Genomic DNA, 23,113 nt, shown 5'->3' on the forward strand with positions numbered 1-23,113 from the left:
CTCTCTCTCTCTCTCTCTCTCTCTCTCTCTCTCTCTCTCTCTCTCTCTCTCTCTCTCTCTGATACCACTTTTTTTTCCTGTAGTTTGCCTTAGAAGGAAACAAAATCTTCAGTGAGTAAGTTGTTTCCTCTCTCTATGTGCTTATTCATATAGTTGTGGTCAGAAACAGGGCAATGAATGCAGTATTAAAGATGTAAAAATTAATGTAGTTATGTCTTTTTGAAGCTTATTTTTACCGGAGTCAGCAACTAACCGTGGGAGCAAACACACACACACACACACACACACACACACACACACACACGCACACACACACACACACATTACTACACTGTTTTCACTACAATATTTCCCTTCATTCACGACACATCACCATCCTTCTCTCTCCCCTACACTGGCAACACAACACACTTCACTAGAGCTCCCCTGTCAACACAACGCAACACATGACCCCTTCAACACAACATTCATCTCTATCGACTCTTGCAACATACCACATTCCTTACTCCCCCCACCCCCCCACCCCACCCCCCACCCCACCCCTCCATTCAAATCTTACAATACTATCACTGTCACTCTTCCACAACACACACACACACACACACACACACACACACACACACACACACACACACACACACACACACACCTCCCACTCCTCGTCCTAGTACAGTCTAACCTCTACCATTTCTACACAACGCAACACTGAAGAGCCAAAACCCGCCTGATGAATGAGCCTACACAACACAGAACAAGCACAACACAAAACAACGATACAATGCGATCTAACACGACGGAAAAATACGAAAAACAAACAAAATAACACATTACCAAACAAAACAAGCAAAACAGAACATACAACACAAAACAAAACAGAACAGAGCCGAACACACTAAAGCGGAATTCAGCAACAACACAACGAAACTTCAATAACTAGCAAAAACATAGTAAATAACAACATACACAACACAGCATGCAGCACAGCACAACACCAGCCCAGATCTCTCGTCCGTGCAGCAGCGACGTTAACTCAGGAACCGATGTATCCTGAGCTTCCTAACGTTCGCTGCGACTATGGCCGAAGCAACGTATCTCAGGGTTATGATACAGCCGCTGTCCACTACCTGAAGGGCGGTGGGGGGGGGGGGGAGAGGGAAGAGGAAGGGAGGAAGTAGTCAGCATATCTCTCTCAGGTGTATGTCACGTCTAGTTTAGTCTACGTAGTCTTCTCTCTCTCTCTCTCTCTCTCTCTCTCTCTCTCTCTCTCTCTCTCTCTCTCTCGTTTTTTTGGCTCAGTTTATCCAATTCGTTACATTTTTCCACTTCTTTTCGTTTATTTCCTTCTCCATTTCTACCTCCTCCTCCTCCTCCTCCTCCTCTGCTAAGCCATCCTCCGCGTTTTCTGTTTCCTCTTCCTTCCTTCTCATCTCTTCCACACGCTTTCTTTATTTTTTTTTCATTTCGTTCGTCCACCGTTTTCTTTCCATTACTCCTTGTTCTCGACTTTCTAATCTTTTTATCTCGCTCCTCCTCCTTTTTCTCCTCCTCCTCCTCCTCCTTCTCCTCCTCCTCCTCCTCCAATGTTCGGCCGTCGTTCAATTTTATGTCCGGAGCAGCGACAAGCGTGGCGACGTTACTAATGCAATGCGACACGGATCCTGATCTTCCCAGCCGGGAGAGAGAGAGAGAGAGAGAGAGAGAGAGAGAGAGAGAGAGAGAGAGAGAGAGAGAGAGAGAGAGAGAGAGAACCATACTCACAGCATCAATATAAACACGAATATAGGGAGTTAAAAATGGAGGGGACACGGAAGGCATTCTCAAGGGGATTCTGCTCCTGTGTAAACCTGGAACCTCTTAGGAATCAAAGGCAGATGAACACACAACACACACGTCAACCTATTCCCAGACTCCTCAGGTGAATGGAGGTATTTATAGCCGCACCTCAGATACAAACGGCAGATCGGCAAAGAAAGGAGAATAAGGAGCAGGAGGAAGAGGAGAGCGATAAGGAGTAGTATTGATATAACTATTCCTCTTCAGAGTGGGAGGAGGACGAAATCGAAGAGGAAGAGGATGACAGCAGTAGTTCTTAACCCGTCCGCTGCGACTGGTAAGGACTCGGCTTTCACTGGTAGCCTGGTAACATATACTCCCAGGTCTTTCTCTGCTTCTGTGGTGGATAGTGGAGTGTTTCCCATGTGGTATTGGTATGCTGGATATCCTCTCCCAAGGTGCAGGACCTTACATTTTTCCTCATTGAATTGTAGCAGCCACTTTTTGTTCCATTCCTGAAGCTTGGTGATGCCTTCTTGTGGGAGATCCGCGGTCAAGGGGTTAAAGACAGAACTAGGGAGGGGAAGAGCATTGGCAAGGCTGGTGTTTGGGGGCGTTCAGGTGTTGGGGGAGGGAAGGTGTATCAATGGTGAGGGTGGTGTTGGGAAGAGAAAGATGATTCATAACAGCTTGAGTTTGGTGTTCCGCAGGTGTTCGATAGTACCGGTATGAAAGGTGTTTGGGTGGTGAAATGGTGGTGGTGGTGGTGGTGGTGGTGAAGAAAGGTGAAAATGATGTGGAATGGGTGTGGGTGTTGGTGATGGGTGTGGTATTGGAGGTGGTGGACGTGGTAGGAGAGAAATGGGTAGTGGGTTTTCTATTTTTCTAGGACTTGGAGAGATAAAATTAATGATGCTGCGCTCTCTCTCTCTCTCTCTCTCTCTCTCTCTCTCTCTCTCTCTCTCTCTCTCTCTCTCTCTCTCTCTCTCTCTCCCTAACACACAGGTGAGGATAAAAAAAGTAAATAATTAGACTTCTTGATCAGGTCATAGGAAGCTCATTTGCATCACTCGTTAGCAATCATTAGCGTGAGGCCTCATTAGCTAAAGGGGGCGGGAGGGAGGGAAGGCAGGAAGGAAGAGGCAAGTGAAGCAGGGAAGGAAGCAAGGGTGTAGGATGCAAGGACGAAGGGAGGAGGTGAGAGGTTATGTCATGGTGGAAGGGTGAAAGGGGGGATGGAAGAAAGGAAGGAGAGAAAGGAAGGATGGATAAAAGGAAGGAAGGAAGGGTGAAGGATAAATTAACGAAGGGAAGAGATGGGAACTCACATCTAAATAAACGAAGGAATAGGTGAAGGAAAGATAATGAGAGCAAGATGGAGAAGAAAACAATAATACAGAATGATTATGGATGGTAAAAATAAAATAAAAATTCAAAGCTCATAAAAGAAAGGCGAACAAGTGAAACAGTAATTAATACACGACATAAAGGACAAAATAAAGTTGAGGATAATGTAGACCAGAAGAAAAAGGAAAGCAAACGAGGAAAATAACAGAGAAGTGGAAGTGCAGGGAAATGACAGGGTTTAGAAAGTTAAGGGAGAAGAACAAAAAAAATGGAAAGAGACGAGACAACGAGAGGAAATGGAGCAGTAAAGGAAAGAAGCTGATAAAAGAGAAAATAAAGTGGAGGAAGAAGAGGAGGAGGAGAAGGAGGAGGAGAAATGAGGATACTATGTACGGGACGAAGATGACGATGGGAGAAAAAAAAAAAAACAGTATAAAAATAACATTGAACCGTCCCGTCCCGCGGCGCGTTTGATGCCACACAATCTTACTGGTGGCCGCCAACTTTGACGTCTGGTAATACTTTAGCCTTGACCTTTTCTCTCTCTCTCTCTCTCTCTCTCTCTCTCTCTCTGTCTGTACTGCGGCCATCAACCTTTTCCCGTGACCTTGTTTAAAGTGGCCTGGCCTGCTGAGGGATCAAGGCTGGCCACGGGGGGTACAGGGAAGGATTTTTGTAACCCGATAAAAATATTCAACAAAAGGTTAACAAATATGCGAAACAAAAATAACGAATTCCTCACAACAATCCAATGTTAAAGCATATCTTGAGATGTACGATAACTATTCTTACTGATTAGGCAAAATTTAAAAAAGGAGTATAACGAAGTAAAAAATTCGGAGAAGTTTGACCAATAGGAGGGAACAATACAATTTATATGGGCAAATAATATGATTTAATTTGAAATATATGAGTTGTCGAACAAAAGCTGTAGCTGTAAACGTCAACATTGCCTTTCATGATTCAGGAGAGTAATATGCTGACTGTTAATAAGGGTTTTCAGACAGGAGAATATATTAAACAATGATATTTGAATTCAGTTTCTGGTATGTCAAGCTGTAAATACTATAAGAGTTTTAAGCACTAATGGCAACGAGGTTTTCCTTTATTTTCCTTATAGTTTACAGAGCTGAATGTCAAGAAAAAATACCGTGCCTAGATGAAAGGATGTCAATTAAATGTGGAGGACACAACCAGGAGTCATTAACTGAAAAAGCTGAGACTTATAAAACAAAATAGGATGATAAAACTGTAGACACAAAAATTGCCGTCTTACACTGCAATAGGAAAGTTAGGCGAGAGGAATAGAAAATGTATGAGCGACGAAGGAAGGGCAGCTTAATGTCAAGGCGAAAGATAAGTGCATTGCTCTCCATGACACCCTGTGCTTTCTGTCACGGCTCGGCATGTCTGTGAGGGGGTAATTGTAACAGCAACGACATTCTAATCAGTTACATCTAGAACTGAAAGTAGATTATAGTAGTTCAGTGTGTGTGTGTGTAGGGGGGGGGGGGGCGTGTGTGCGTGTGCGTGTGTGTGTGTTTCAAGATCAGGTAGGAAGGCTGTTCACTAATACAAACAGCGCGGGTAAAATGCTTCTTAATTAAAGTCTGTTATCGGCTAAGTCCAAACAACATTCTTTTTTTTTTTACCTTCCCCGCTCGAAAACATCGGTGCGGCGCAGGTTAATCCGCCGGTAAACAAAGACTGACGTCAGTATGGGAAAAATAAGGAGGGATAATGAACCATGCGGGGAATATTCTCTCTCTCTCTCTCTCTCTCTCTCTCTCTCTCTCTCTCTGTTATTACACATTTTTCTTTCTTTTCATCGTCAACAACACTCACTCATTTTCTTTATTATCTAACTCTCCTTCATTCTCGTCGTTTTCACAATCTCCTCCTCACTCCTTACTTATGATTCTTTATTTCATGTTCTTTGTCTCTTTTATTCAACTAAATCTGCTAATCCTTCCATTATTTCTCCTTCCTCTTCTCTTTTTGTCCTTCGCCCCTTCTCTCTCTGCCTTCAAAGTCAGTTTCATCCATCTCTCTATATGTATCCCACTAATCAGCCTCCCTATTTCCTCTACTCTATGACCTCAGTTCTCCCTCTGTCCTTGCATCTCTACTCCTCTCATTCCTCTGCTCTCTTCTCTCTCTCCTCTTCTTTTCTCTCTCTTCCTATCAAGTCACCCTTTCACGTCTTCCTACTTATAACATATGTCTCTTTCCTTCTTCATTTCTCCCTCTACTCTCTTCTCATTATTGGTGTTCTCTTTCAATGCTTCCAAAGTCATTATTTCGCGTCCATCTCTTTCTGAATTCTTGCCCCTCTCCTTCCTTCCGCCTTCCTCCATCCTCTTCTCCCTTCATTCCTCTTTACTCCTGGATCCAAAGTCTCTCTCACTTGCCTCTTTACCTCTGTTGCTGCCCCGCTCCTTCCTTCCTCTCCTCCTCCTCTCCTCCTCTCCTCCAGTCTTTCCTCCTCTTCCCCCTCATCCTTGCTTCTCTCCTTCGACCGGAAGTGTCACATGAATGAAAAAGAACCGCCCCGAAAGGCACTTCCCGACGGTACTTACGTGAAATATGTGCCACCGACAGTGTTATCCCGACGAGAGAGAGAGAGAGAGAGAGAGAGAGAGAGAGAGAGAGAGAGAGAGAGAGAGAGAGAGAGAGAGAGAGAGAGAGAGAGAGAGAGAGAGAGAGAGAGAGAGAGAGAGAGAGAGAGAGAGAGAGAGAAAATCAACATCAAAAGCGATAAAGAGGACAGCAGAATGGCCAGGACAGGAAATAGAACGCCAAAAATATGAGGGAAGCGAGAAGAGGCAGAACACTAAGGGGGGAAAATGTAGCGAAACAGAGGCGTGGCGGAGGAGAGGAGAGGGGAGGGAAGAGGAGAAAAAGGGCAGAAGCGAGTCACCGAAACGAGTAGCAAAGTGAATACGTAGAAAAGAGGAATAAAGGAGGAAGTGAAACAAGCGAGAGGAAAATCTATACAACAAAAAAAACTTGAATTAAAGAGAAAGAAAAAAACTGGATAATAAATAAATTAATGAGAATACGACTGCAAGCGAATTCAAGAAAATTGAAAAAAAAAATATATATATATAAACATTAATGAAAGGAAAATAAAGTAAATGAAGAAAATAAGAGAAAGAATGAAAAAATATTGATAACAAATAAATTATCAAGAATACGAACGCAAATATACAAGAAAATGGGCAAAAAACTAATATTTAATGAGAGAGAGAGAGAGAGAGAGAGAGAGAGAGAGAGAGAGAGAGAGAGAGAGAGAGAGAGAGAGAGAGAGAGAGAGAGAGAATAATGAAAGAAAAATAAGCTGAAAACATTAAGTACAAGAACATGCCATCACCTCCAATTAAATAGGACCTCATCAAGGAGGCTCAGGTGTGTCTAGGTGTGCTCGAGGAGGAGGAGAGAGAGAGAGAGAGAGGAGGCAGAAAAATACGAGGAGGACAAGGACGAGAAAAAATAGAGGCAAGAACGAGGATGAGGAAGAGGACGAGGAAAACAGGACGAGAAAGAGGACGAGGTAAGGGTGTTAAGAAAGAGGACGAGGAAATGGACGAGGACGAGGAAAATGATGAGGACAAAGGCGAGGAGGGAAAAGGGGACGAGAAAGAGAACGAGGAAAATAAGACCGAGGAAAAGGGAAACGAGGACGATGAAAAGGGGAAGAAAAAGAGGACGAGGAAACGAAAGACGAAGACGAGGACAAGGAGAAGGACAAAATCGAGAAAGACCATACTAGGAAATAAGAAAAGGAGGAGGAAAAAAAATAAACCAGCACAGCAACAGAGGAATGATAATTAGTTCTATTAAAAACATAACGGACATAACAAACACTTGAACGCGAAGGATGAAGAGGAGGCAGAAGGAGGCGAAGGACATGAGTGGGAAGAGAAGTGAATTGAACCCAAACTCAAATTACTGTCCGGAAGTCTGGTTAAGGGTTCCGTAAGTTCATCACACAGCTAAAGGTCTACCCATCATCTCTCCTAGTGGGCTGCCAAGGTACCTGTGTTCTTTACCTACTAACTGGTGCAAGGTGAGACAAGATGAGGACTAACTTAAAGGGCTATTACACTGGGCAAATTTTCCGTGGATCTTCAGTCAAACCACGATTTCCGCTGGCGTGGTTCTCATATTTCCGTGGTTTTCTGACGTGTCCACGATCTTCCAAAGCTACGGCAGATTTCACCGAAGGACGACGGTATTACTTGCCATCATCAGCAGCAGCAATAACAAGAAACAAATGAGAACCACGCCAGCGGAAATCGTAGTTTGATTGAAGATCCACGGAAAATTTGCCCAGTGTAAGAGCCCCTTTACATATCCTAAACCAGCAGTTATTACTACTCCAGCTTGAGCCATCTCGGTGTCTCTCTCTCCACTGTATAACATCTCATAAGTTTCTACGGTGTGTCCCCAGATTGCATGCCTCTTCCCCAGCCCAAACGATCCCCCAGATCCACACTGCTCTTCTCCTCCAATCATAAACTGTTCATTCAGTCTCTGGTCTTGCTATCGCTACGCACATTTCCCCTTACCCGGCGTTATACGGACTATGTACTTCTTTACTTGGACTATATATTTTTAACAGGGACGGAAAACTACAATGTATAACCTGACGAGGTGAAACTAACCATACCACTGACACGCTTTTCAAACTGCATATATGTCAAGAATGGTCATGATAGATTTTTCATTGTAGTCCATCGGCTATAAAAAAAAAAGAACGATAAAGCAATGAATGTACTCACTCGGTGCTGGGGGATCGATCCTTTGACCTCAGCGATGGATCTGCAGACAATAATAGCTTATATATATCACGCCTACACAAACAGCAACAACAAAAGATATATACAATGCTGGTCGAGGAGAACGTCACACGCAAACATATTAAGTAAACCCAAAACTAATATATGATCATCGAATAAGAGACTGGGATTATAACTCTTATGTGAAAGTACAACTGCATGCACATAAAGATAACGCACACAAAGACACACACACACAGACACACACACACACACACACACGAAAAGGGACCATTAAACAATATAATGAAGAATATTTTTTGCCGTCACCAGGTGCTACAATGTGTGTGTGTGTGTGTGTGTGTGTGTGTGTGTGTGTGTGTGTGTGTGTGTGTGTGTGTGTGTGTGTGTCAGCGCTAGGGGTCTACATATGTGTTTGCGCAGGTGCAGGCTTCTGTCCATTTATTTGGCAACATGTGAAAACTAAAACAGGAAATATCTGCACTTTATTTACATGAACGTGCATTGCCGTGTGAATTAAAGTCCGGGCGTGCGTTTTATTTATTATTCAATGAGCAAACACACGCGCGGAAATTTGTTAGTGCCATTGGCTGCCGCGTGTATTAAATATAGGCGAACAAAAAGCTTAACGGTAATTTATCTCTATGATGGTGAATGAGAGAGAGAGAGAGAGAGAGAGAGAGAGAGAGAGAGAGAGAGAGAGAGAGAGAGAGAGAGAGAGAGAGAGAAAGGGCAAAGAGACACTGAGCCAGAGAGACAGACTGACTGACTGACTGACTGACTGACAAAATGAATAACAAACAAACAAACAAACAGACAGACAGACAGACAGACATGCATAGTAACAAAGAGATGTGACTGAGAGGTTTCAAAAACTTTTCTACTTTCTTTTATGTATACCAAGATTCTTTAGCAACAACAGACACTTCAATACATATTTACGAGACATGATTCAAATATGACATGGATAGTTTTTTTTTTTTTTTTTTTTTTTTTTGAGAACACGGATCAAACAAAAAAAAAATGTCGGATAAAAAAAGAGGAAATAACGTGGAAGATACTGGTTGGTTGTTGTTGGTGCTGTTTTGTTTATTGTTTGGCTATTGTTGGTTACTGTTTTTTTTTGTCTATTGTTTGGTTATTGTTTGATTGTTTTGTTTTTTGTTTTGTTTGTTTGGTGATTGTTTGATAGTGAGTGAGACAATGTAAAAAAAAATGGAAGGTCGCTTACTTTCTTCTATAGAGAGAATTCAAAGACCAGTAAATATATAAATCCAACCTCCGAATCCTGAAAAACATTATACTATGGTGTCAGAACTACATTTATATTTCGTTCTTTTATATAACCATTCCGCCATTCTTGTGCCAAATTTACGGCCGGAAAATGATTTAGTGAACATCTATACATTTGTGAAGCAGAGACTGTGTTTGCATGTGTGTCTGTGTGTGTGTGTGTGTGTGTGTGTGTGTGTGTGTGTGTGTGTGAACGGGTGGTGTGCACACGTATCACCTCAGATTATCTCTTTCTGGTGAACCCACGACATTCAGAACGTACATAATGTCGCTTATTCCTGTGTGTACGTGTGTAGGTGTGCGTGTGTATGGTGGTGGTGGCGGAGGTAACGCGATGACCGTGTGTGTGTGTGTGTGTGTGTGTGTGTGTGTGTGTGTGTGTGTGTGTGTGTGTGTGTGTGTGTGTAAAGACGTCATCACACTTTTAATCACCCGTGTGCCTGAAGACTACCTACTCAGAAGAAAAGAAAAAAAAATACACTGCAGTCTAGTCTAAATAAGCAACAGAAGAATGCGTATACAAGCACCACCATTTCTTGCCCATAAATAACTGTAGTATTGATGGAGGAGGTTGAAGGTGCTGGTGGTAGGGTGGGAAAGATGGGAGAGGAAGGAGAGAGGGGCGGTTGGTATCCATGCCCGTGTTTACCTCACATGACAACGCTAACATTTCACTTCCAGTCCTTTTACTTCTCCAGTTTTCCTTAGTTTTTATAGCAAGTGACGTCAGGCCAAGGGATGTGAGGGAGGGACATGAATGGGCTCAATGTTGCTACTTTAATGAAAACAGAATTTGTGTACGAAGCAAACGCCATATTTTGTTACATTGGCGTCTTAATATTACCTTTTCGATAGTCGCTGGAGGAAGGAAAAACATTAGGAAAAAGGCCGCTCTTGCTTCCTTTCTTTCCTTCTTGTCACTGCTTCACTAGTCTTTGTTTTTATCTCTTTTTTTATCATATTTCCAAGAGCCGTACACTTCCATTTATTTGTATTATTTTGCATTTTCCGTCTCATTTTTTTTACAGCTAAGGAGACAGTTCAAGGGCGTACAGGAAAATATTAAAAAAAAGCCCGCTATTTACTGCTCCTGAGACTCAATACACATTCTCTTTTAACCTTCCTCTCTCTCTTTCCTGCTTTCATAATATATTCCTTTGTGGTTTAGGTGTGATAACAACGTGCCGCTCATTTCAAATCACTTTCTTTCCACAATACTATCAAGTAATCAAATATTTTCCATTCATTCCCCTACTTCACTTTTCATCAAGATCTTCCTTTTATTTTTTTGCTTAGCCTTCCTGTGCCTCCCTTTTCCACCTCCGTAAGCCTATGTATGGTAAGCTCGTCTCATCCGTTTTTCTCTGACTACATCGTGACCAAACGTAACTGCTCAAAATGCTTTAAAAAATATTGAAAAACTGAAGGAGAAATTGCTCGATGAGAATATGAACTTGCGATGGAAAAGAAAGACCGAGAGAGTGAAGAGTGAGAGAGGATGGGAGAAAAAGGAAGGAAAAAGGAACGAGAGAGCTGAGTGAAGAAGGGGAGAGTGCTGATGGGAAAAGAATGGAGTTTATATTGAGGGCAGAGGGGAAAGGAAAGGAAAATATAGGAGTAAATATTGAGGCAAAGAAAAAGAGTGCAGGACTGACAGTGACAGAAAGAAACACCACAACAAAACAGGAGAATAAAATGGATGATTTGAAAGAAATGACTGAAGGGGAAAAAAATAAAATAAACCTACAAACTGAAACTGATATTTAGCTTTTTTATTCTTATGCAGACACACACACACGAACACACACAGACTAAGTGGAACAGACTAAGTGAGGATGAAGTATCAGCGAGGAGTGTGCAAAGCTTTAAGGAAAAGTTGGATAAATGTAGATACGGAGACGGGATCACACGAGCGTAAAGCCCACGCCCTGTAAAACTACAACTAGGTAAACACAACTAGGTAAATACACACACACACACACACACACACACACACACACACACACACACACACACACACTTCTAGTACACAGCAGAGTAACAGATGCAAAAATATTCGTCCCCAAAAGTTCACGATCAGAAATTCCGTTCCTCATGGTGACCTTTCTTCCGCATTAGTAAGTCATGATTATCTACGTCTCTCTCTCTCTCTCTCTCTCTCTCTCTCTCTCTCTCTCTCTCTCTCTCTCTTCTCTCCCTTTTCTCACCCTTCCCTCTCCTGTTTCTCTCCCTTTTCTCTCCCATTTCTTTTCCTCTCCATTTTCTCTCTTTTTTCTCTCGCTATGCTCTCTCACTCACGCGCTCCCTCCCTCCCTCTCCTTCTGGTGGTAATGAACAATGCACGACACCAGTACGACGAGAATGAAGGAACAGAAAAAAAATACCAGACAGGAGCTGCAGGAAGGACGGAGGAATGAAGGGCGGCTAGACAGGAGGACGACACGAACGACCTATTATTCAGGACGACAAGGCTCATCCAGCGTCGTGAGTGAATAAAACACGCGGCTACACACGCGAAAAAAACACGTCATCGAATAATAGTTAGATTTGCACAGATAGATACACAGACTGACAGATAACATAGTATACTGACAGATAACGTAGATAAGTAGGCAAATGAGTACTTAGACATATTTAGGTTGCAAGATAGATAAAGGGAATTAGTTATATTAAAATAGATACTAGATACACATAACCAGGTAGATGGATGATAAAAGGTAAATGAGAGGGAGTGGGGACGGACTGATAACCTTTTACGAAACTGATAAAAAATAAAAAATAAAAATTGTGACATTTCTTTCATCTGTCTGTCTGTCTGTCTGTCTGTCTTTCTGTCGGCTACGAGAAAGAGGACAAAGAGAGTGAGGAGGAGAAGGAGAACGTAGAGGAGGAGGAGGAGGAGGAGGAGGAGGCAGAGGGAGGGTGACGATGCTTTGAGGCTTCTAAAAACAGCTTAAAATAATGAAAACACCGCCCCCCAACTCTCTCTCTCTCTCTCTCTCTCTCTCTCTCTCTCTCTCTCTCTCTCTCTCCCACCGTGAGTCCCGGATCAAAAAACATATATCAAAGAAACAAGAAAATCCAAGGAAAAATAGAAAACCCAGGAGAGAGAGAGAGAGAGAGAGAGAGACTTTGGAATATCGGAACGGAGACGGATCGACGGATGGAAGGAGAAGCATAAGAAAAAATATAAAAAAAAAACAGACAGTGAAAGGAAAAGAAATATACCTTTCCTTAGCGATACACGACGTGGGAGAAGGAAAAGAGGAGTGGATAGACGGACAGACAGGCAGAGAAAGACGGAAGGATAGACGGAAATACAGAGAGAGAGAAAGACAGGCGAACAGACAGAGAGATGATAGACGGACAGAAAGACAGAGGAAAGGATAGACGGACAGCCAGACAAGAGAGAGAGAGAAGGAAGGGATAGAGGAAAGGAGAGAGAGAATGAGTAAGTGTAGGAAGGAAAAAGCAGAGGAGGCAAGGAGCGAAAAGAAAGAGAAAAAAGAAAGAACCAGGAGAAAGAAAGGTTGGAGGAAGCAAAGCACGAGAGAATAGGATTGAAAGATGAAATGGAGGAAGCGGAAGAAAGAAAAGGAGAGAAAAACAAGGGAAAAGGAAGGAATAGCATGGCCAGAGCGAGCATAAGAGAGAGAGAGAGAGAGAGATGAAGACAGACAGACATAAATAAAGACTGAGAGAAAAAGAGAAAGAGAGACAGACAAACAGGCAGGCAGGCAGAGAGACAGACAGAGAGACCGAGGAAGCATAAAAGAACAGAAATATATAAAGGTAAGAAATGATACGTGTGACTAAGAAAGCAGAAGGTTGGAGGGGAAGAACACAGCAAAATATCATGCAAAAATAAATATTCTTCGAGGTAGAAAATAAATAGAAAAGCAAGACACACATCCCACGCATCCACCCACATACCCTGACACATCCCACACACACACCTTCAGAGACACTTCCAAACACGTGACTATCAAGAATATGTCAGAAAATCAACATCATTCGGTGGAGATAAATAACGGAGGAGTGCATGAAAGACGAGTCTGTCATGCACTCTGCGACGCCAATGGTAATCAGAATAAAAATGCAAATAAAGATGTTGAGGAAGAAATTCGAGACAACACGGAACACTTTCATTATCAATCACCTTCCTTCCCTCCCTTATCAAATCCACTCCATCCCTCCTTCACACACAGACAAAGAATCAGACCAACGATACATGATGACACTGGTAACATGACATCCCCACCCCTGCACCACTACTTAAGTATCCTTCCCCTCCTGCAGAATTCTTACAAGGCACGCGACTCGCTCCCTCTCTTCTACCTTTGTTCCTATCGACTTTTGACCTTCTTCCTGCTGCTCTCCAACTCCCCACTCTCCTCGTCTCCCCAAGTCTACTTATATATTCTTTCATCTCCTTATTTATAGCTTATTCACCGTACCCTGTCGTCTTACCAATCTCGCCTCTTATTTTTCTCTCTCGTTCTTCCATTACCCAGCTTTCTATCCCCATGCATACGAGTGCCTCGCCTCTCTCCCTCTCCTTGCTCCATTGTTCCTAAAAATGTCTCCTCACACCCATCTCCTCTCTTTCTTACTCTCCTGTTCCTTTCTTACTCTCCACCCTCGACGTCTCTCCCTCCCATTCATCTCTTATCCCAAACTCTTTTCGTTCTCCAAACCTCCTTTACTCTCATTCTCTCTCCCCTCTCCTTCGCACTCCTATTCCTCTCTCTTCTCCATTATTTCCTCCCTTGCTTCCCCCCATCTTCCTTTCGTGAGTATGGTGTGGCGTCTTTTTGGTGCAATCCGTGACCAGCGGCTGTTTGTTGGAGAAGCATGCTGAGTAATCCCTTCTAAGTGTTGAGGTGTGAAGAGTTGGGGTGTTGGTTGGGAGGGATTGTGTGTGTTGAAGGCTGGAGTAGTGTTGGTTGGAGAAATTAGCAACTGACATGATTTGGTTTTCCCCTTTGTGGCAAGTTGTGAAAAGTCTTGATAATACGATATAGGAAAGTATTTTTATTTTATTTTAGGTCTTTTTTCCCATCTTTTACCATATGAAAGAGCAAATGTGAGGAAAAGTAACCCCTATAATCAAATAAGGAGTAAGACTGACATATGTGAGGGTGTTCAGGCGAGAGATGGATTAGATCATTAGAGGAACTGATATCGATTTAAAGAGAAGAGTGAGGCCGTGTGGGGTTTCTTATGCTGAAGGAACACTTGTATATAATGACTCCTTACTCTTCTTTAACGCCTTTGCCCTTTCACACTGTCTCCGATATGTTACAAGCTCCTTCTGTACCTACTCGTAATGACTCCTTACTCTTCTTTAACGCCTTTGCCCTTTCACACTGTCTCCGATATGTTACAAGCTCCTTCTGTACCTTCACTCCTGTACCCCTCTGCTCTACTCGGTCTACTGCTACTTAACTTTTCCAACCTATGCGTTTTGGCAATACACATGAACTACACAAATACTTCAGTTCCCCTTCTTTTCCTACACCACTGCTGCACCTCTTATTTCTCCCTCCTACTTCACCTCACTACTGCGGCATGCGTCCAACACATCACAACACTCCAACACACTTTTATCACTTCCTGCCGTTCCTTTCTCAAATCCACCCTCTTGATGCTTCGTTTTCCTTATCCTCCTCCTTTTACGTACCTTGATTCCGACATCACTGCACCCATATATTCTTTTCTCCTTCATAACCTCAGTTACTAGGGTGCGCTGTGTCCATCGCACAAACTCAAACACATTATTTTCACTATATTACCTTATGCAGTTCCTTTCCCATCCCTCCCCAAGCTCTTATGTTGCACTCTTCCACCTCAGTTCGCCCTCATCCTCACACCTTTTGGTTATCACTCTCCCCCTAACACACCCTCGGGTATATGTTCTTTCCTTCTCATCCTCCTCCTCCTCATCCAAAGAAGGGAAGCATTAGATGGCGGAATTGCTGCGTGGAAATTCACCATTTTAAGGAAGCAGTGGAAAGAGGGGTGGTGGCGGCAGGGTTCCTTCTCTTCACTCCATCTTTCACGTCCATCTCAAAACTTACAAACACTGCACCAACGTCTTTCATCACTTAGTTCATCGATTTTAATATTCCGGTTAACGTTTGCGGCGTCTCAAGTTTTCAATGGAAACCTTGAGGCGGACGAGGATGTCTCTAACGCGGGGCCCGAAGAGGAGGAGGCTGCCGGCCCTAGCCCAGCAGCGGTGCAGGCCGGCGACACCTTCACGGAAGAGGCCTCCTCCACCTCGGCATCGTCCCCGAGACATCCCGAATTAAATACCCGCCAATTAGACGCCCGTAAACAGCACGCCCGTAAAACACACGCCCGTAAACAAAACGAAACACGTAAACGCCCGTAATAAAAACGAAACACGTAAACGCCCGTAAACAAAACGAAACACGTAAACGCCCGTAATAAAAACGAAACACGTAAACGCCCGTAAACAAAACGAAACACGTAAACGCCCGTAATAAAAACGAAACACGTAAACACCCGTAATAAAAACGAAACACGTAAACACCCGTAATAAAAACGAAACACGTAAACGCCCGTAATAAAAACGAAACATATAAACGCCCGTAATAAAAACGAAACACGTAAACACCCAAAAAGTCCAAAAACACAAGACTCCGCACAAAACACACTAACTCAGCATACAAAAAAACATCAGACTCAGTCACCCCAAACAACCCTATTCGAGGTGGGTGGGTACACATAAAAAAAACACGACTAACATAATAATATAGATAAACGACTGTTATGCCAAACATCCCTCAACTGCATGGGGGGTTAGGTAGGTAGAGACAAAGGGAGGGAGGATGGTGGGGAGGGAGGGAGGGAGGTTAAGTAGGAACACACAGGACAGCGTGACATCCGGGTTACCACAGTTTCTTCTGCTCTGCTGGCATGACGTGACTGTCGAGCAGATTAGATCACTTGAGAGGACAACCTCGTAATGAGCCAAAAAGCTTTCCGTTGCCTGTCCTTCCATGTTTCCAGGCCTCCTTCCACACTCCCTGAGCCCCACTCCTTATTAACCATAGATAGGAAGACGTACTTTCTCAAAACATTAAAGGAATACCTGTATCCATTTGGCATCACTGCAGGAAAATAATAAAATATATTATGCAAACATGTTTCACTCTCACTAAATGTTACTGAGGTACAAATATAAGATGTCTGGAAACCGCAGGACTATAAATGAATGAAACTAAGCTAAAATAAATGCAATTCACAATTAACCGAAAAAAACATTGAGGGAAAAAAAAAGCACTGACATTTTTATTCATGACGACATATGGCACAGGTCTTTCCTCCTCTTCTTTCTCCCTCTCTTCCCACCTCAACATTTGCAGGGACAAAGGAAGGAGGGAACGAGGTGCGTGTTGTCGCCCCTCCGCCGCTCCCCATCCGTCTGTTATCACGAGGCAGCGGTCTCTTCCCAGAAAATGACACGGTGAGCGTCTGAGTCAATATGCTCTTTCGTGGATTAAGAAAGAATTATCGGTATATCCATTTTGTCCTTGTCTTTTTTGAGCTTCTTTGTCTACCTGTTTGTGTTTCAAGCGCACGTTTATGTTTGTCAGTATATTTTCTTGTATTTTGTTTAGAGTTTGATGTTTTCGCTCCATTATGATGAATGAATTACAACAACACACCTGCAAACAAAAACTAAGCAAAAATCAAAGCAAAAAAAATAATACTACCACAATTTTTTCTCTTAAATCGAAAAGTGTTATAAGGGAATGGACTAAATTAACGCATTATCCCATTCAAAACATACTTGCATAGCTTTCTTTTCAGTATTTCCACAACCACGTAAGATGAATGAGTTGAATAATCCTCTCTCGACAGACTGTCCCCTCATTTTCAATTTGTCTGTGATCCTCGCAATAACTTTAACGCGTGAGTGAGTGACGAGCACTCCGCACCGGCTGGAGGACTGGCTGGCTGCACGCTGGGATCCTCTATTCTACACTGCAAGGAATTTGATTTATTTCGGTCGTGGGAAAATATCACATCATTCTTCGTATACAAATAGTTTCTTTCTTTTCGCACCCGTGTACCGCAGGGAAGGGAGGGACAAGAGGAAACTGTACACTGCTTTTCTCACGTATTACATTCAGGTAACGAATCCAGGTAGTTTGGGAATCTCACGAGTTTTGTTTTTGTTCCTTTACTCTCTTTCCTTTCCCTTATTCGATTACAGCTGCCCGTTATCTCCACCTTGTCCTTCCTGCCAGCTGTTTCAAATTCATCCACATCCACTGGCTTGTTTGTTATTTCCACCCAATATCTCCATTCCTCCGCCAGCCACCTACGCCCTGTATGCCTGCACGCCTCCTCGCCTTCCCCTCTCACCCAGGCGGCTGCATCATTCACCAGGTCGACATGTTACCCGCGTCCGCCACGAGGCACCCAAAGATTCTCTAATGCCGGGAAAGAATATATAAGTAGAGATAAGAGAAGCGGCAGCCGGGGGTGGCAGAAAACGAAAATGTGTGTTGTGTTAGTGCTGGAGGCGGTATTGGCAGGAATGGAGGAGGAGGAAGAGGAGGAGGAGGAGGAGGAAGGGGAGACAGATGAGGAAGGGGAGACGAAGGAGGTGGCGGAGAAGAAAGAGCAGGAAGAAACATGGAAACATGGACGAGCAGGCAACAGAAAGCCTGTTGGCTCATTACAAGGCTGCCTGCTTTCAGTGATTTAATCAATCCGTCAGCCACAGGAGGCTTGCGGGAAGATTTAAAGCACTTGTGTACCTACTCTTGGATACATTCAGTTCACTCCCGAGGCAGCAAAGTGTCGATCAATGCGTTTCTTGAAGGAGTTGATTGTCTCTGCGCTAACTACTTCTGCAGGAAGGCTGTTCCAGTGGCGAACAACTCTATTCGAGAAATAACCCCTGCCGATGTCGGTATTGCATCGCTTTGCTTGAATTATTTTTCCATTATTTTTTGTCCTCGGGTTAGTTTGTAGCGTGAAGAGTTTGGAGTGATCAACATTGCTGAGCTTGTTCAGGTACTTAAGACATATAATGTGTCCCCGCAGTCGTCTCTTTTCCAACGTGAAGAAGTCGAGGAGGAGGAAGAGGAGGAGAAGGAGGAGGAGGAGGAGAGCGAGGGAGGAGGAGGGGGGGGGGGAGGAAGAGAGCGAGGGAGGAGGAGGAGGAGGAGGAGGGATGAGGAGGAGGAGATAAAACATAAAACACAGAGAAGGGTGGTGTAAGAATGCAGTCGAAATAAAACGAAACGACAAATTTTAGTTGGTAGAAACGAAAACTTGAGGATGCGAAAGATTTTTTGAACACGCTTAAAACAACGCCAAACAAAACAAAAACAAAAAAAAAGAATGTCAGAATAAAACCATATCAGCAAAAATTATCTAATGCCACACTATTTGAGAGGAGCAAACAGACATAGCAGACCAAAGCAGTGGAGCAGATAAATATGTTTGTTGTCCACGCTAACGGCTGAGCAGGAAAGGTTGGAGAAGAAGAGGAGAAGCAACTGGTAAAAAAAGAATGACCAGTTTAAGTTTAGGAAGACTGAATACGTGAATCCTGGAAATAATAATCACTTCTGCACCTTTTTTTACATCAAAGCACACGACTCAAGGGCAACAAAAAGAGTACAAAAAAAAACCCCGCTACTCGCCGCTCCCATACTAGATAACAGTAAAGAGTAGCCAAAAGAGAGGTCAGTTTCGGGTGCAGAGGTGACTTACTGCTAATACAAAAACTACTAATGCCTAACTACAATTGCCATCATTATTATTATTGGTGTTGTTGTTGTTGGTGGTGGTGATGGTGGTGGTGGTGTTGGTGGTGGTGGTGGTGGTGATGATGGTTATTAACTTATTATTATTATTATTATTATTATTATTATTATTATTATTATTATTATTATTATTATTATCTTTCGTTAGTCTCAACTTTACCCAACACTCTCAACCTTCTCGCACAATCGAAAAACACACACTTTGAAAAATGAACAGAAACAATCTTTACACATATTAAATAGCGTGGAAAGCCTACATCAAAAAATTAGGCGGGAGGGAAGAAAAGGGAACAGAGAATTTAAGGGAAGAGAACGAAGCGGGAAGAACAGGGAAGAGGAGGCAATGCAGAGTTAGGGAAGGAAATGAAAGGTAAGGGAAGAGAAGGCAAGGGAAGGAAGGGAAAGGTGGGGAAGAGAAGGGATAGAAAGGAAGGAGGTTATGATAAACAGGAGGAAAAGGAAGAAAGGAACGGTAGTTATAGAAGCAAATGGAAAGAAATGAAATGAAATGAAAGGGAAGGGAAGGGAAAGGAAGAGAAAGAAAGGGAACGGAAGGGAAGGAATATGAAGGGAAGATTAAAAAAAGGAAGAGTAGGGAAGTAATAGAAATGAAAGGGATTAAACGGAAAAGAAATGAAGGGAAAAGGTGGAATGGAAAAAGTAGGGAAGTAAGGCCAATGAAAGGAGTTCAAAGGGAAGGGAAGGGAAGGAAAGGAAAGGAAAGGAAAGGAAAGGAAAAGGAAGGGAAGGGAAGGGAAGGGAAGGGAAGGAAACTAATGGAATTGAAAGGAAGGGAAACGGAGAAAAAGAGAAGGGAAAGGTGGCGGTAGGGAAGTAAAGGAAATGGAAAAAATAGTAAAGGAAACGAAGGGAAGAGGAGGAAGAGAATGGCCCCAGGGATCACTTTGAAGAGTCTTACTAACGGAGATGCTTAAAAGGAACCGCCTCAAGGGGGAGATAAACCCTGGGGTACCTCAGAAGATTATGTCCTCCTCCTCCTCCTCCTCCTCCTCCTCCTCCTCCTCCTCCTCTTCCTTAAGTAGTGTGTCTGAGTCTTCCAATCATGAGAGCGACCAAAAATAAAGTTTGTGTTGCATTTTTCTCTCGGGAAGACCAATGACGCATGAAGGAGGAGGAGGAGGAGGAGGAGGAGGAGGAGGAGGAGGAGGTGGAAAATGAAAATGATGAGAAAAGAGAGGAAAGAAAAAGGAGGCGGACGAAAAGAAAATATTTACGTGCTGTATAATAAAATATGTAAAAAGAAATTGGAGAGAAGAATGAGATCAGAGAGAAGTTGGAGGAGGAGGAGTGGAAGGCGAAGGGACTGGGGAACACACGTAAAATAAATCTTTGCCAATAAGTGCTATTAGAAAAAATATAAAAATAGCCGGTTCTAAAAGTTAAAAGCAACGTTGAAGTTTGGACAGGTGAAAGCGCTGTGCTGGAAAACGCGTGTGCACAAGAAGAGAGACTGAAAAGAAATAAGACATAATCAAAACTTGGCACGAGTGAAGGACGAAAGAGAGTTAATAAGACTACTTTATTTTGACACGGAAAAATAAATGACCATTGTGCTGTAGCTTAAGACTTTCATCAGAACCAAAAAAAAAAAAAAAAAAAAAAAAAAGCAGGTTTCGAATTCATCCAGAGTAAAAGAAATAAAGAACTCATTTACTCTAACAGAAACAAGCACGTATATATATTTTGGAGACAACGAGACTAAATATAAAGCCGATAAAAGTTTTGTTTCAGTTTTCCCTCTTGAGTTCGAATTCATCCAGAGTAAAAGAAATAAAGAACACATTTACTGTAACAGAAACAAACATGTATATATATTTTGGAGACAACGAGACTAAATATAAAGCCGATAAAAGTTCTGTTTCACTTTTCCCTCTTAAGTTCGAATTCATCCAGAGTAAAAGAAATAAAGAACACATTTACTGTAACAGAAACAAACATGTATATATATTTTGGAGACAACGAGACTAAATATAAAGCCGATAAAAGTTCTGTTTCACTTTTCCCTCTTAAGTTCGAATTCATCCAGAGTAAAAGAAATAAAGAACTCATTTAATCTAACATAAACAAGCACGTATATATATTTTGGAGACAACGAGACTAAATATAAAGCCGATAAAAGTTTTGTTTCAGTTTTCCCTCTTGAGTTCGAATTCATCAAGAGTAAAGGAAAAAAAGAACACATTTAATCTAACAGAAACAAACACGTATATATATTTTGGAGACAACGAACCTAAATATAAAGCCGATAAAAGTTATATTTGTTTTCCCTCTTGTTAAAAATGAATAGTGCAAAAAAGCCAGAATTTACACACGAGTCATAAAAGAATAAAAAAAAAGCACAATTTCACGCTTCACCTCACCTCTGGAAGAACAAGCTAAATAAAGTTACATCCCAAAATAAATTCTCATATATATAAAATTCTAAACAAAATAAAAATCCTACAACAACTGCATTGCCTCGCGAAAACTAAAGCAAAAAAATAAATATCGTCAAACAAACTTAAAACTTTATATTATTTACGGCGTTATGAACCCACCAACGCGAGTACGTGACGCTGCCGTTAGGGACGAGTGCAAAAGGACAAAGATTCAGCCCTTCGAGTCGCCTCTGCTCCCGGTCGTATTCTATGGCTATGATTCATGGGCAGTAAACAGAGGCGTGAAGGGGCCAATAGATCCCTTTGGTAATAAGTGCCTTCGCAGAATCAATGGGTATCGCTGGGACTACTTCGTATCAAACTGGTGATAACTACGTGTGACTGAATCGAGCGAAGCCTGTTTGTTGCCTGCGTAGTCCGTGAACGCGAACTCCGGCTGCCTGGCTCGCTGGCTGATATTCTGTCTCTCTGTCTCTGTATGTATCTGACTCTCTCTCTCTCGGACACACATACACAATTATCCACCTCCTTTCCCTCTCTCTTAGCTTCCTTTCTTCTCCTTCAATGACACCTTCCCTTCTCTCTCTCTCTCTCTCTCTCTCTCTCTCTCTCTCTCTCTCTCTCTCTCTCTCTCTCTCTCTCTCTCTCTCTCTCTCTCTCTCTCCTATACCTTTTTTTTCTACTTTTCTTGCCCTTTTATCTCTCTTTCCCTCTCTGCGAATATCTCACTCCTTGTCTCACCTGTTTTTTTTATCTCGCCATATTGTCCCTCTTTCTACAACCGTCAAATCCTCTTTTCTTCTCTTCTTTTTCAAGGTCACAGATTCTCCTTTTTTACCTCGGCCTTTTTTTTTATAGTATGTCTTCTTAGCTCTGTCAATTCTCTTTATTATCATTCATTCTCTCTTTACTGTTCTTTCTTTGCTCTCTTTCCTTCTTCTCCCTTGTTCTACGTACGTCCAGCCATTTGCTTTCTTCTCCTCTCTTTCCATTTTCTTTCTCTTTTTCGACTTTCTTCAAACACTCCTTTTTACACATTCTACAATTTCCTTCTTTACTTTTTTCCTGTCTGTCAAACTCCGTCCTTTCTGCTCCTCTCTTTTCATTTTCTTCCTCTCTTTCGACCTCTTTCAAACACTCCTTTTTACTTATTCTACTCTTTCCTTCTTTACTTTTTTCCTGTCTGTCAAAATCCATCCTTCCCCTCCCTACTTTTGCGCTCCTTACCCCTTCACAAAGCACAATATTTTTACCCACCTCACCGTCACCCTCCCTCTGTACCCTTCCCTCTCTTCCTCCCTGCCGTGTACGTGGTGTCGGGAACGAGGGTGTTTATACCATTAACCTCCACTCTGTTACTCCGCCACCACACCTGTGCTGTCCACGGTGAGACAAAGGAGAGGGAGAGGGAGAGAGGGGGCAGAGGCAGAGGAGAGAAAAGTGAGGAAAAGTTAGGCCAGTCAAAAATGAAAGGAGAGGAAAAAGAGGGAAGGAAAAGAGGAGGGAAAGGCAAGGCGTCAGGATTGAAAGGAGAGGGAAAGTTGAGGAGACGAGCGGAGGAAAAAGGGGAAGGAGAGGAAAGGAGAGGAGAGAAGAGTTGAGAGACGGAAAGCGAGCCAAGAATGGACGGAGGGAAAAATGAGAGGAAAGGAGGGAAAACGGGAGGTAAAGAAAAGCAACACAA

The 23,113-nt window shown here is 42.7% G+C and overlaps 1 long non-coding RNA gene across 1 annotated transcript in view; it reads right to left on the bottom strand.

Moving 5' to 3' along the window:
• The window catches only part of LOC127009236 (uncharacterized), a 180,422-nt gene that overhangs the window by 126,794 nt on the left and 30,515 nt on the right, over positions 1–23,113 (bottom strand). Inside the window, exon 2 of the long non-coding RNA XR_007761738.1 lies at positions 7,905–7,944. This is a non-coding gene — a long non-coding RNA (uncharacterized LOC127009236). The remainder of the gene's footprint in view (positions 1–7,904; positions 7,945–23,113) is intronic.

The sequence above is a fragment of the Eriocheir sinensis genome, chromosome 40 (genome assembly GCF_024679095.1).
Source record: "Eriocheir sinensis breed Jianghai 21 chromosome 40, ASM2467909v1, whole genome shotgun sequence".
NCBI classification, from domain to species: domain Eukaryota; kingdom Metazoa; phylum Arthropoda; class Malacostraca; order Decapoda; family Varunidae; genus Eriocheir; species Eriocheir sinensis.